The sequence below is a fragment of the Bos indicus x Bos taurus genome, chromosome 5, assembly GCF_003369695.1.
Source record: "Bos indicus x Bos taurus breed Angus x Brahman F1 hybrid chromosome 5, Bos_hybrid_MaternalHap_v2.0, whole genome shotgun sequence".
Classification (NCBI taxonomy): Eukaryota; Metazoa; Chordata; class Mammalia; order Artiodactyla; family Bovidae; genus Bos; species Bos indicus x Bos taurus.
Genome location: NC_040080.1, coordinates 61,199,118 through 61,211,638, shown reverse-complemented (window position 1 = coordinate 61,211,638; position 12,521 = coordinate 61,199,118).

Here is a 12,521-nt window from a genome sequence, read left to right as displayed (position 1 = left end):
TTGATGACTTCATTATCAGTTATGCTTCTTTGGTGACTTCACCATTTATAACAGACATTAATTAACCAATTTTTATAGGTCTATGGAGAATGCACTGTTGTACACTGTAAAGGTATATGACACTGTCTAAGAGAATTGCAGTTTACCAGTGTTTTGAGGGATGCTGGGAGGGATTGGGGGCAGGAGGAGAAATGAAGACGACAGTGGATGAGATGGCTGGATGGCATCACCAACTCAACCGACGTGAGTTTGAGTGAACTCTGGGAGTTGGTGATAGACAGGGAGGCCTGGCATGCTGCAATTCATTGGGTCGCAAAGAGTCAGACACGAATGAGAGACTGAACTGAACTGAATGTTTTGAGGAGACAGGATGCATGTGTGCATGTAGCAGTGTACAATGCCCCATGAACTTAAGGGCAAATAAGACTCAAGTTTACTATATGGCATTAGAGACTAGGAGAGAAGATTTCTCTGGGGCTTGGGACTGTTGGGGAGATAAACAAGAGAGAATGTTTAAAGAGAGGATGGATCCTCAGTTGGGCATTGGAGACAGAGTAGGAAGTAGAATAAAGCCTTTTATGTAGGATAAATAGTGTCAACAAAGCTACATAAGAATGAAAACTCATGAATTAATAAAAATTTACCAGAGGCATTATGAAATATAAAGTTTTATCCAGGGAATATTTAAGGCTCTGAAAATTCTGTCTTTTAGTATCAAAATATAATAACATCTTCATAGTATTTGTACACATTTTCCCAAATCTAAAGGATAATTTCTGAGGAAACTAACTGTATTGTAATGGAAATAGTTACTTGAGTCAGAAACAGATCTATCATCCCAAGTCAGAATTAAATTGGACCTAGCTTTCCTATTGCTCCATAATACTCGATATACACTGGAACAGTGTTTATATATCTTATATGTATAATATATATAGAAAGTTTATTAATCTTATTTGTATTTACATTAAAAACTGAAAGGAAATTCCCTCCTTTCAAAAGCATGATAAAACTTATTTAAAAATGGTGACATTTAATAAATCAATTTCAGACCACCTACAATTAAAATAAAATCTGAAGAATTAAATTTAAATCTATTAACATTAAGCAAGCTTAGAATTTTTTATTTATTTTCAATAATATGTGGATTTATATATCAGTTTGCAAAATACGCTGAAACTTACAAACTGTTACTTTCCAGTTCAGTTCAGTTCAGTCACTCAGTCGTGTCCGACTCTTTGCGACCCCATTAATTACAGAACACCAGGCCTCCCTGTCCATCACCAACTCCCAGAGTCCATCCAAACTCATGTGCATTGAGTCGATAATGCCATCCAGCCATCTCATCCTCTGTCGTCTCCTTCTCCTCCTGCCTCCCAAATCCCTCCCAGCATCAGGGTCTTTTCCAATGAGTCAACTCTTCACATGAGGTGGCCGAAGTATTGGAGTTTCAGTCTCAGCATCAGTCCTTCCAATGAATACCCAGGACTGGTCTCCTTTAGGATGGACTGGTTGGATCTCCTTGCAGCCCAAGGGACTCTCAAGAGCCTTCCCCAGCACCACAGTTCAAAAGCATCAATTCTTTAGTCCTCAGCTTTCTTCACAGTCCAACTCTCACATCCATATAGCCTTGACTAGACGGACCTTTGTTGGCAAAGTAATATCTCTGCTTTTTCATATGCTATCTAGGTTGGTCATAACTTTCCTTCCAAGGAGTAAGCATCTTTTAATTTCATGGCTGCAATCACCATCTTCAGAGATTTTGGAGCCCAAAAAAATAAAGTCTGACACTGTTTCCACTGTTTCCCCATCTATTTGCCATGAAATGATGGAACCAGATGCCATGATCTTAGTTTTTGAATGTTGAGCTTTAAGCCAACTTTTTCACTCTCCTCTTTCACTTTCATCAAGAGGCTCTTTAGTTCCTCTTCATTTTCTGCCATAAGGGTGGTGTCATCTGCATATCTGAGGTTATTGATATTTCTCGCAGCAATCTTGATTCCAGCTTGTGCTTCTTCTAGCCCAGCGTTTCTCATAAAGGTAAATAAATAGAATTACTTAGGTAAAAAAAATATTCTGTTAATGTTCACATTCCTTATATTTCTGTTGAAGAATAAAGCACTCAGATTTTTTTTTTCCTTCCATGGAGTCACAGTGAAATAGGTAATTTTTAAAATTCAAAATGGGAGAAAATAATAGCAAATGAAGCAACAAACAACTAATCTCAAAAATATACAAGCAACCCCTGCAGCTCAATTCCAGAAAAATAAATGACCCAATTAAAAAATGGGCCAAAGAACTAAACAGACATTTCTTGAAAGACATACAGATGGCTATCAAACACATGAAAATATGTTTAATATCACTCATTATCAGAGAAATGCAAATCAAAACCACAGTGAGGTGCCATTTCACGCCAGTCAGAATGGCTGTGATCCAAAAGTCTACAAGCAATAAATGCTGGAGAGGGTGTGGAGAAAAGGGAACCCTCTTACACTGTTGGTGGGATGCAAACTAGTACAGCCACTATGGACAACAGTGTGGAGATTCCTTAAAAAACTGGAACTAGAACTGCCATATGACCCAGCAATCCCACTGCTGGGCATACACACTGAGGAAACCAGAATTGAAAGAGACACGTGTACCCCAATGTTCATCACATCACTGTTTATAATAACCAGGACATGGAAGCCACCTAGTTGTCCATCAGCAGATGAATGGATAAGAAAGTGGTGGTACATATACACAATGGAGTATTACTCAGCCATTAAAAAGAATATATTTGAACCAGTTCTAATGAGGTGGATGAAGCTGGAGCTGATTATACAGAGTGAAGTAAGCCAGAAAGAAAAACACCAATACCGTATACTAATGCATATATATGGAATTTAGAAAGATGGTAACAATAACCCTGTATATGAGACAGCAAAAGAGACACTGATGTATATAACAGTCTTTTGGACTCTGTGGGAGAGGGAGAGGGTGGGATGATTTGGGAGAATGGCATTGAAACATGTATAATATCATATGTGAAACGAGTCCCTAGTCCAGAGTTGATGCATGATACTGGATGCTTGGGGCTGGTGCACTGGGAGGACTCAGAGGGATGGTATGGGGAGGGAGGAGGGAGGAGGGTTCAGGATGGGGAACACGTGTATATCTGTGGCGGATTCATGTTGATATATGGCAAAACCAATAAATTTAACACATGTAGACACTTTGTGATTATCCATTTGTAGCTCAGATCAGCAATTTATAGACTATCCAAATATCTCCTTTATTCTTTATATTCACAATATTTAATTTAATAATAATACAGCATAGCACTAAAATTAAACAACTGTTTATCCTAGCAAGTGATTAGGGTTGTTTATTTCCAGGAAATATCCTAAAGAGTAAACAAATTTCTCCAAGACATTCAGATTCAAAGGCAGAGTTTCCCTTTGGATCTTTGGTTTGTTAGTAAACAATAAACCAAAGACATGTCAATATGGATACAGAATTTTCCTATCTCCTTTAACTACACTCTCAGGAGTTTTTCAACAAAATACACTATATTGAAGTCACCATGCAATCTTTTTACCTTCATTTATTTAGAAATTTATTCATTCCTTCCTTGAATACATATTTTTCATGTGCTTGAAATGTGTCAAGCATGCTTTTATGTAATGGGCATAAAACTATAATCAAGATACATTAATATAAATGTGAGTATATGAAGGGTTAAGAATTAGGTTCAGAGCACACCTGGAGGATTTCCAGTTTTAATTCAACACGTAAAGATCTGAGAAGTCATCACTCATGTCTCTATTACCAGAAAAAGCAGAAAAAATTGAAGATCAATGGCTTTCTTGTACCTATTAGAGAACTGAGGTAGCAAGGCAAACCACCACAACAAAATCAGGAGAAACAGGCCTACCCAGAGAGAGGAAGCCAAGACCTGCTTATCTGGAGACAAAGCCATAAGCTGACAGGAATGCTTCAATTCTTCAAATTGATAAATTTATACATGCTGAATGTCTACAGGGAAATGCCTGTGGGGTAGTGTGAAAGTGAGAAACTCCTAGAAGCTGTATTCTTAGGCAGCAGAGCAGGATTGCTGTGGGTTTTACCTTCTAGGACTCCACCAAATTCTCAGAGTGAACAGCCAGGGAAGATCCCCTTTTGACTCTAGAATGGAACAGAGATGAGTTATCATGAAATGTTACCAGAGCATTTCCATATATAAAGGCCTACTTTCCACAGCACAAGACTTTACCAGAAAACTATCACACCTGATGAAAGGGCATTTCTCACACTCTAGCCCCCAACACACTTGTCCTGCCTAAAAGTGGAAAAAAGTTGGATCACCAGAGACACTGTGATGATGATAGCCTAATAAAATCAGATTTCATTATAAAATTATAGAATGCTTACCCTCTCCCACAGCTTGACACAACATCAACAGAGCTCTGGTACAACTGAATTATAGCGGAAACAGTGCAAGATGCAGACACTTTCTGAAGAGGAGTGCTTAAGAAAACCCCAAATCAACAAGAGATTCACAATAAAGAATGCTAGAGGAATTCGACCCTGCTAGCACCAATTGCTATAGCAACCACTAAATAAAACCTACGTCTATCAAGATCAGTAGAATACCTCACATTAAAGGCCTATTTACCTTAGTTCCTGTTACTAGACAGATCATTTCCTGCCTTCAACACAAAATTACAAATCACGCCAAAAGAAGAAAAAAACTACAGACGGAAGTGGGAAGGCAATCACCAAAAACAGAATCACAGAACCGATGTCAAAATTAATATGTTAAAGGCTATAATGGAATATCTAGATAAACACAAAGAACTCCATGAAAATATAACTACAGCGAAGAAAACTCTAAGAAAGAATCAAAATAAAATGTCAGTATTGAAAAAAGTAGAGTGAAAAGAGGGCTTCCCAGGTGACACTAATGGTAAAGACCCCACCTGCCAATGCAGGAGACATAAGAGACATGGGTTCAATCCCTGGGTCGAGATCACCTGGAGAAGGGCATAGCAACCCACGCCAGTATTCTTGCCTGGATTAGAGGAACCTGGAAGACTATGGTCCAAAGTGTTGCAAAGAATCAGACACGAATGAAGTGACTCAACAAACACATACACACATAGTGAAAATAAAGAATGCTTTTTATGAACTCATTAGTAGACTGAACATAGCTGTCGAGACTAGCTAGACAAGCAGGGTTTCCGAAAGTGCGATACGGCAAGAGAATGAGAAATGAGACACAAGAATCCAGAGAAAAGTAGGATCAGGGGACCAACACCGCTCCAAGGTGAAGGTCCCGAAACTGAATCCAAGCCAGCTTCATTATACTTTCAGCCGTGAAGGAAAGAATATGCGGGGAGTTAAACTATAACTCATGTGGCCTTCAGGGCCAAAGAACAAAATGATCATTAACCATTGAGTAATTAGGGAACAGTAATCAATAACACATCAGTAACTAAGACTAATATTCTTATCTATAGATTTTCCACCAGATATGTAAAACATGTTACTCCGCGACACCAGTTGAGAAACAGTCTGGGGTCAGATTTCCGACCCCAGGATCATATCTGGTTTTCAAGATTATGAACTGTTCCCTCTGGACTTGTTCCAAGAGTCTCATGCTTTATAGCATCCAGTTTATCAATAATTATACATTTATTTTGCGGCCCTTGCCGGGGCCTGCTTTTCTTTTATTCTTCCTGTCTCCTACACATAGCCAAAGAAAAATTTAGCAAGCTTGAAGACAGATCAATAGAAAATCCCCAAACTGATATACAAAGAGAAAAAGGATAAAAACAATCAAGCAAAAAGGAAAAAAAAAAAAAAAAAGCCCAGCATCTAAGAAGTAATGGACAATTTCAAAACATGCAACACATGTTTGATTGGAAAACTAGGAGAACAAAGGAAAAACAGAGCCAGAGACATATTTGAAGTGACAATGACTGAGAACTTTTCAACATTAATGTCAAACACAAAATCTCAGATCTAGAAATTTAAGACAAGACCAAACAGGATAAACACTTCTCGCTTCCCCTTACAACACCTTCCACCAAAACTAACTAACTAAATAAAACTACACTTAATCATAACATATTCAAACCACAAAAAACTGGACACAAATAAAAATCTTGAAAAAAAAAATCCAGAAAAAAAAAAAAAATCTCTAAAGAGAAATTGGATAGGAGTTATAGTTTCTCATCAGAAACTGAAAGCAAGAAGAGAGGAGTGAACTACTTAATTTTTTGAAAGAAATAAATACTCAGATAAAACACCCTTCAAAGGTGAAGAATAAATAATAGCTTGCTGAGAGAAACTGCCACAGACTGGAAAGTTTGTGTCATCTGGTCACAGAGTCAGACAGAACCTAGTGACTGAACAATAACAACAACAAAATTGATATGTTGAAACTGAATACCAAGTGGAATGATATTTGAAGTGGGGCTTAAACGTGATGCTTATAAGGAGAGACCCTCAGAAATGGGACTAGTGCCCATTTAAAGAGGCCTCAGAGAGCATCCCCGATCCCTTCTGCCATGTGAGGACATGATGGAAAGACTATTAAATCTATTAATATGTAGCAGGGACTCCTTGCCCTGTGCTGTGCTCAGTCGTGTCCAGGACTTTGCAACCTTATGGGCTGTAGCCAACCAGGCTCCTCTATCCGTGAAATTTTCCAAGCAAGAATACAGGAGTGAACTGCCATTTCCTACTCTAGGGGATCTTCCTGACCCAGTGATCGAACCTGAGTCTCCTGCATCTCCTGCATTAGCAGGCGGATTCTTTACCTATTGAACCACCTGGGAAACCCCTTAGACACTGAATCTGCAGCACCTAGATCTTACACTTTTCAGCCTCTGGGATTTTGAGAAATACATGTTTGCTGTTCAAGCCACTCAATTTATAATATTTTGTTATAGCAGCTCAAGTGGGCTAAGAGAAATAAAAACAGAGAATCCATTTGCAACAGACTTGCCCTGTTAAACAAAGTTCTTTAGGAAAAAGGCAAATGATATACAGGTCAGAAACTCAGATATACATCAAGAAAAGGAGACTACTGAAGATAAGATAAAGGTATAACTACCTTTGACTATTCCAATATTCTTGCCTGGAGAATTCCATGGACAGAGGACCTGGATGGGCTACAACACATAGGGCAGCAAAGAGTTGGACACCCTGAGCAACTAATCCTTTCACTTTTCACTTTCATTTTGCTAACCTATTGGTGCTAATAAGTAGCATCAATTCTATTAGTTGAGTTTTAGTAAAATTAATTACAAATCCAACATCAATACTAAAAGTTTGAATGGTAATATTCTGAGATCCAACTAAGATTACCTTCGAATTCCTGTCTATTTCATTGTTCTCCCTCCTTCACTCCTTATTTTTTTTTGTCTTTACTTTCATTTTCCCTCTTCCTTTCCCTTCTTTTATTACTTCTTCCATTTTTTTTTTTTTGCTTTATTCAACAGTTTTAAGGAGAAACTCTGACAAGATTGTCAGTGAAGTAATAGAAATTTATACAGTGCCTTCCCTGAAGTTGGCTTAAAGCTCAACATTCAGAAAACTAAGATCATGGCATCAGGTCCCATCACTTCATGGCAAATAGATGGGGAAACAGTGGAAAGGGTGGCTGACTTTATTTTTCTGGGCTCCAAAATCACTGCAGACAATGACTGCAGCCATGAAATTAAAAGACGATTACTCCTTGGAAGGAAAGTTATGACCAACCTAGACAGCATATTAAAAAGAAGAGACATTACTTTGCCAACCAAGGTCTGTCTAGTCAAGGCTATGGTTTTTCCAGTGGTCAAGTATGGATGTGAGAATTCTATAAAGAAAGCTGAGAGCCAAAGAATTGATGCTTTTGAACTGTGGTGTTGGAGAAGACTCTTGAGAGTCCTTGAACTGCAAGGAGATCCAACCAGTCCATCCTAAAGGAGATCAGTCCTGGGTGTTCATTGGAAAGACTGATGCTAAAGCTGAAACTCCGATACTTTGGACACCTGATGAGAAGAGCTGACTCAGTGGAAAAGACCCTTATCCTGGGAAAGATTGAGGGCAGGAGGAGAAGGAGACCACAGAGGATGAGATGGTTGGATGGCATCATTGACTCAATGGACGTGAGTTTGAGTGAACTCCGGGAGTTGGTGATGGACAGGGAGGCCTGGCCTGCTGCGATTCATGGGGTTGAAAAGAGTCAGACACGACTGAGCGACTGAACTGAACTCAACTGAATGGGTAACTTGAACATTTAATAATTTTGAAGAACCAATGGCTTCAAAGTTCCTGCATTTGAAGAACAGCATACATTTACATAATCAAAAGTCAAACTAATTCCAAGTATAATAAAAGACCTAAGTATCTCATGATCCAACTACTAAACACCAAAAATAATGAGAAAATATTTAATGTGGCCAGAAAAGAAAGACTAATTACAAACTATGAACACTGGGGAACAATGGCATAAAAAATTTCTAACTTCTTCATAAACACTGGAGGCCAGAAAACAAAAGGCAATCTTTATAGTGTTCTGAAAGAAAAAAACAATTGTCAACCCAGAATTCTGTACAGTGAAACTACCCTTCAAAAATGAAGGAGAAATAAAGATATTTTCAGATAAAATAAAATTAAGAGTATTTTCCATTAACACATTTGCTCTCCAAGAAGCTGTCAACAGTATAAATTATGTATGGGATTTTTCAACAGATGCCAAATTGGTTTAGAACTGAAGTGTGTAACAGAGACTTGGCAGGGTATGAGAATGACAAATATTACAGCAGTTTAAACAAACAAAAAAATTTATTTTTGTTCCTTTGAAATGTTCAGACTGGTAGGATGAAAATATTCAATGAAGACTTAGAGGTTTTAAGCTAATATCCCTGCAATGCTGTCAGGAAGCTGGATGAGTTCTATTAATATCTTGTTTATTCACCATTCCTACTGTAATTACTCATCAGCAATGTGCCAAATAGCTAGCCATCACATCTGCATAACAATAGTGAGATAGGCTAGAGTGGAGGAAAAGGGAGAACACTGTTTATCAAAGAATAATTCCTGGAATTTGCACAAAGTATCTTGATTTACATTCTTCGAACAGAATTTATTCACTGGGCCACAAGTTGCAAGAAAGTCTGATGAGAGACATAAATAAATATTTCATTAACACAGAAGAAGTGGAGAATGTTTACTTATTAGGAAATATCAATTTAAGACCCAATAAAAAATAACACAAACACTAATGAAAGGAAGCTTTTAGAATAGAAATGGAATTGCATACAGAACATGAAATGTCTAGAGAATTAATAATGGTTCATTCAGTATGAGGCACAACTCTTTTCCATGACAGGCTACATTCTTACACTGACTTACATGGTCACTTTTTACTACCAATAAGAATGATTCTTTTTTTCCTTTTTCTGTTTCCAAAACATTATCTATGTATTTAGGATTTCAAAACATGAATGTGTGGGAGGGCAAACATATTAGAGGAATCAAAACTGAATTCTCTGGAGATATAGTTTAAAGTAACATAAAAAAAGAATATATATATATATATATATATATATATAATTATATCTTTTCAAATATTTAGTGCATAGAGAGAACTCTTGTATAACATATAAATTTGTGATCCTTTGGGAATGGGTTTCTTAGATTTCATATCCTCATAAGATTTCTTCATAATTATTAGTTATTTTCCTTTGGGACACAGGAGTATAAATACTCCATGGGATCAAGTGTTGAATAATTTTATATGGCATAGTAGGTAATACTTAGAAATATATTCGATGCATATATAAGCAAATTGAAATGGGCAAATGCAATACACTAGTCAAAAAATCTGAAAATAAGCTTTAATTACAAAGTATTTACATTTACAAATTTGCCAAAAATAGATTATAAAAAAACAATCATTCACTGAGGGCTGGAGTGAGATTCAGAGAAGAATAAAATATCAGCATGCTCTGTTGAGTATGATGATAAAAAAATTAAATATTGAGGTAGAGATGACTTTTTCTGAATAAATCTGTGTATATATCTTCTCTGAAAAAATATTTGAGTTTTTAAGTGTTTTTGGCAGACTACTTGAGTCCAAACAGATGAAAAGAATTGATATGTCTAAAAGGTGGCACTGCTGCTGCTGCTGTTGCTCCTAAGTCGCTTCAGTCGTGTCCAACTCTGTGCGACCCCATAGACAGCAGCCCACCAGACTACCCCGTCCCTGGGATTCTCCAGGTAAGAACACTGGAGTGGGTTGCCATTTCCTTCTCCAATGCATGAAAGTGAAAAGTGAAAGTGAAGTCGCTCAGCCCTGTCCGACTCTTAGCGACCCCATGGACTGCACCCTACCAGGCTCCTACGTCCATGGGATTTTCCAGGCAAGAAAGAGTACTGGAGTGGGGTGCCATTGCCTTCTCCGAAAAGGTGACACTAGAGATAAAGAATCCACGTACCAATGCAGGAGATGCAAGAGATGCAGGCTTGATCCGTGGATCAGGAAGATCCCCTGGAGTAGGAACTGGCAACCTGCTCCAGTATTCTTGCCTGGAAAACTCCATGGACAGGAGTGTGGAGGGATACAGTTCATCAGGCCACAGAGTTGGACATGGCTGAGCGCCTGAGCACACAAATAAAATTTTAAAACTATATTTTCTTTCAGATACATTTTAACCTACTTTTGGTCTGTTTTTGCCATAAGTATTAACTTCTTTTTCTAAACCTCTTACAGTTTGATTTAGGGAAAATGGTAAAAGAAAACATATGGAATAGAGTGGTAATTTTTTTTTTAATTTTATTTTTTAACTTTACAATCGGAGAAGACAATGGCACCCCACTCCAGTACTCTTGCCTGGAAAATCCCATGGATGGAAGAGCCTGGTGGGCTGCAGTCCATGGGGTCGTGCAGAGTCAGACACGCCTGAGCGACTTCACTTTCACTTTTCACCTTAATGCATTGGAGAAGGAAACGGCAACCCACTCCAGTGTTCTTGCCTGGAGAATCCCAGAGACCGGGGAGCCTGGTGGGCTGCCGTCTCAGGGGTCACACAGAGTCGGACCTGACTGAAGCGATTTAGCAGCAGCAGCAGCAACTTTACAACACTGTATTGGTAATTTACTACTAAAAAATGTTTCCTTTAAAATTTATCTGATCTTCACAATATCTAACACAACTAGACATCATTGCATTCATAGGGCCAGCATCTAATGGTTTTGTAATGTGAGCCTTGTAATTCTTTTACACTGTGTATTGGGATTAGTTGGTGTGTGTGATTATTGAAGTTCAAACAAGAAATGATTTGACACAGTAAAATTCTGAGTTAAGTGTTTTATATATACATATGCCTACAATTGTTTCCACTGAATTGTGTCTGAAAATGAAGAAAACTTTATAGTAGCTTGCTCTATAATTACGTGAATATAAAAAGAATGTCTATGAAAAAAATCATATCTTTTTTACCCATATCTATCTACATTATTCGGAGAAGGCGATGGCACCCCACTCCAGTATTCTTGCCTGGAAAATCCCATGGATGGAGGAGCCTGGTGGCCTGCAGTCCATGGGGTCGCTAAGAGTTGGACACGACTTCACTTTCACTTTCACTTTTCACTTTCATGCATTGGAGAAGGAAATGTCAACCCATTCCAGTGTTCTTGCCTGGAGAATCCCAGGGACGGGGGAGCCTGTTGGGCTGCCGTCTATGGGGTCGCACAGAGTCGGACACAACTGAAGCAACTTAGCAGCAGAATCTACATTATTAACATGATTTTGGCAGCATGTCATATTTTTTATTATAGACTCTTCCCACAAACTCCTTTAGCTACTATTGGAAATAGCTTTTATTTGTCTTTTTATGATATTTTTATCTATAGACATGCTTTTTAAATAATAATGTGTGTTTTAGAGGTTGGAAATAATAACTTTTACATCTTCAATACAGAAAAGCCTTAATCTAGTGACCATCAACAAACCTTAATCATTTTATGTGTTTGATGGTGAACATATTGAGACAGGAAATTGTTTTTAGAGATACCATTAATCTTTTATTTTGTAAAAGAAATACACTATAATTTGTCCTATAATTACTTGTATAAGATGTTGTACTTTTAAGAGAAAAACTTTGGAAAATACAGGTTTTCAAACTTAATACTGATTTCCAATTTTCTAGCTGTCAAAGCCTGAACAACCACGTCTTGGCTATTATAAGTAGCACTGTGATGAATACTGAAGTTCATCATGTATCTTTTTGAATTAGATTTTTCTCCAGATATATGTCCAGAAGTGGGACTTGAGGATCATTATGGTAGGTCTAGTTTTAAATTTTATTTTATTGAAGTATAGTTGAGTTACATGTTAATTTTCACTGTACTGCAAACTGATTCAGTTATATAACTGAATGTATAAAATATATATAATTTAATGTATATTTTAATATATATATATATACATTCTTTTTATTTCCCATTATAGTTTATCACAAGATATTGAAAACTGTTCT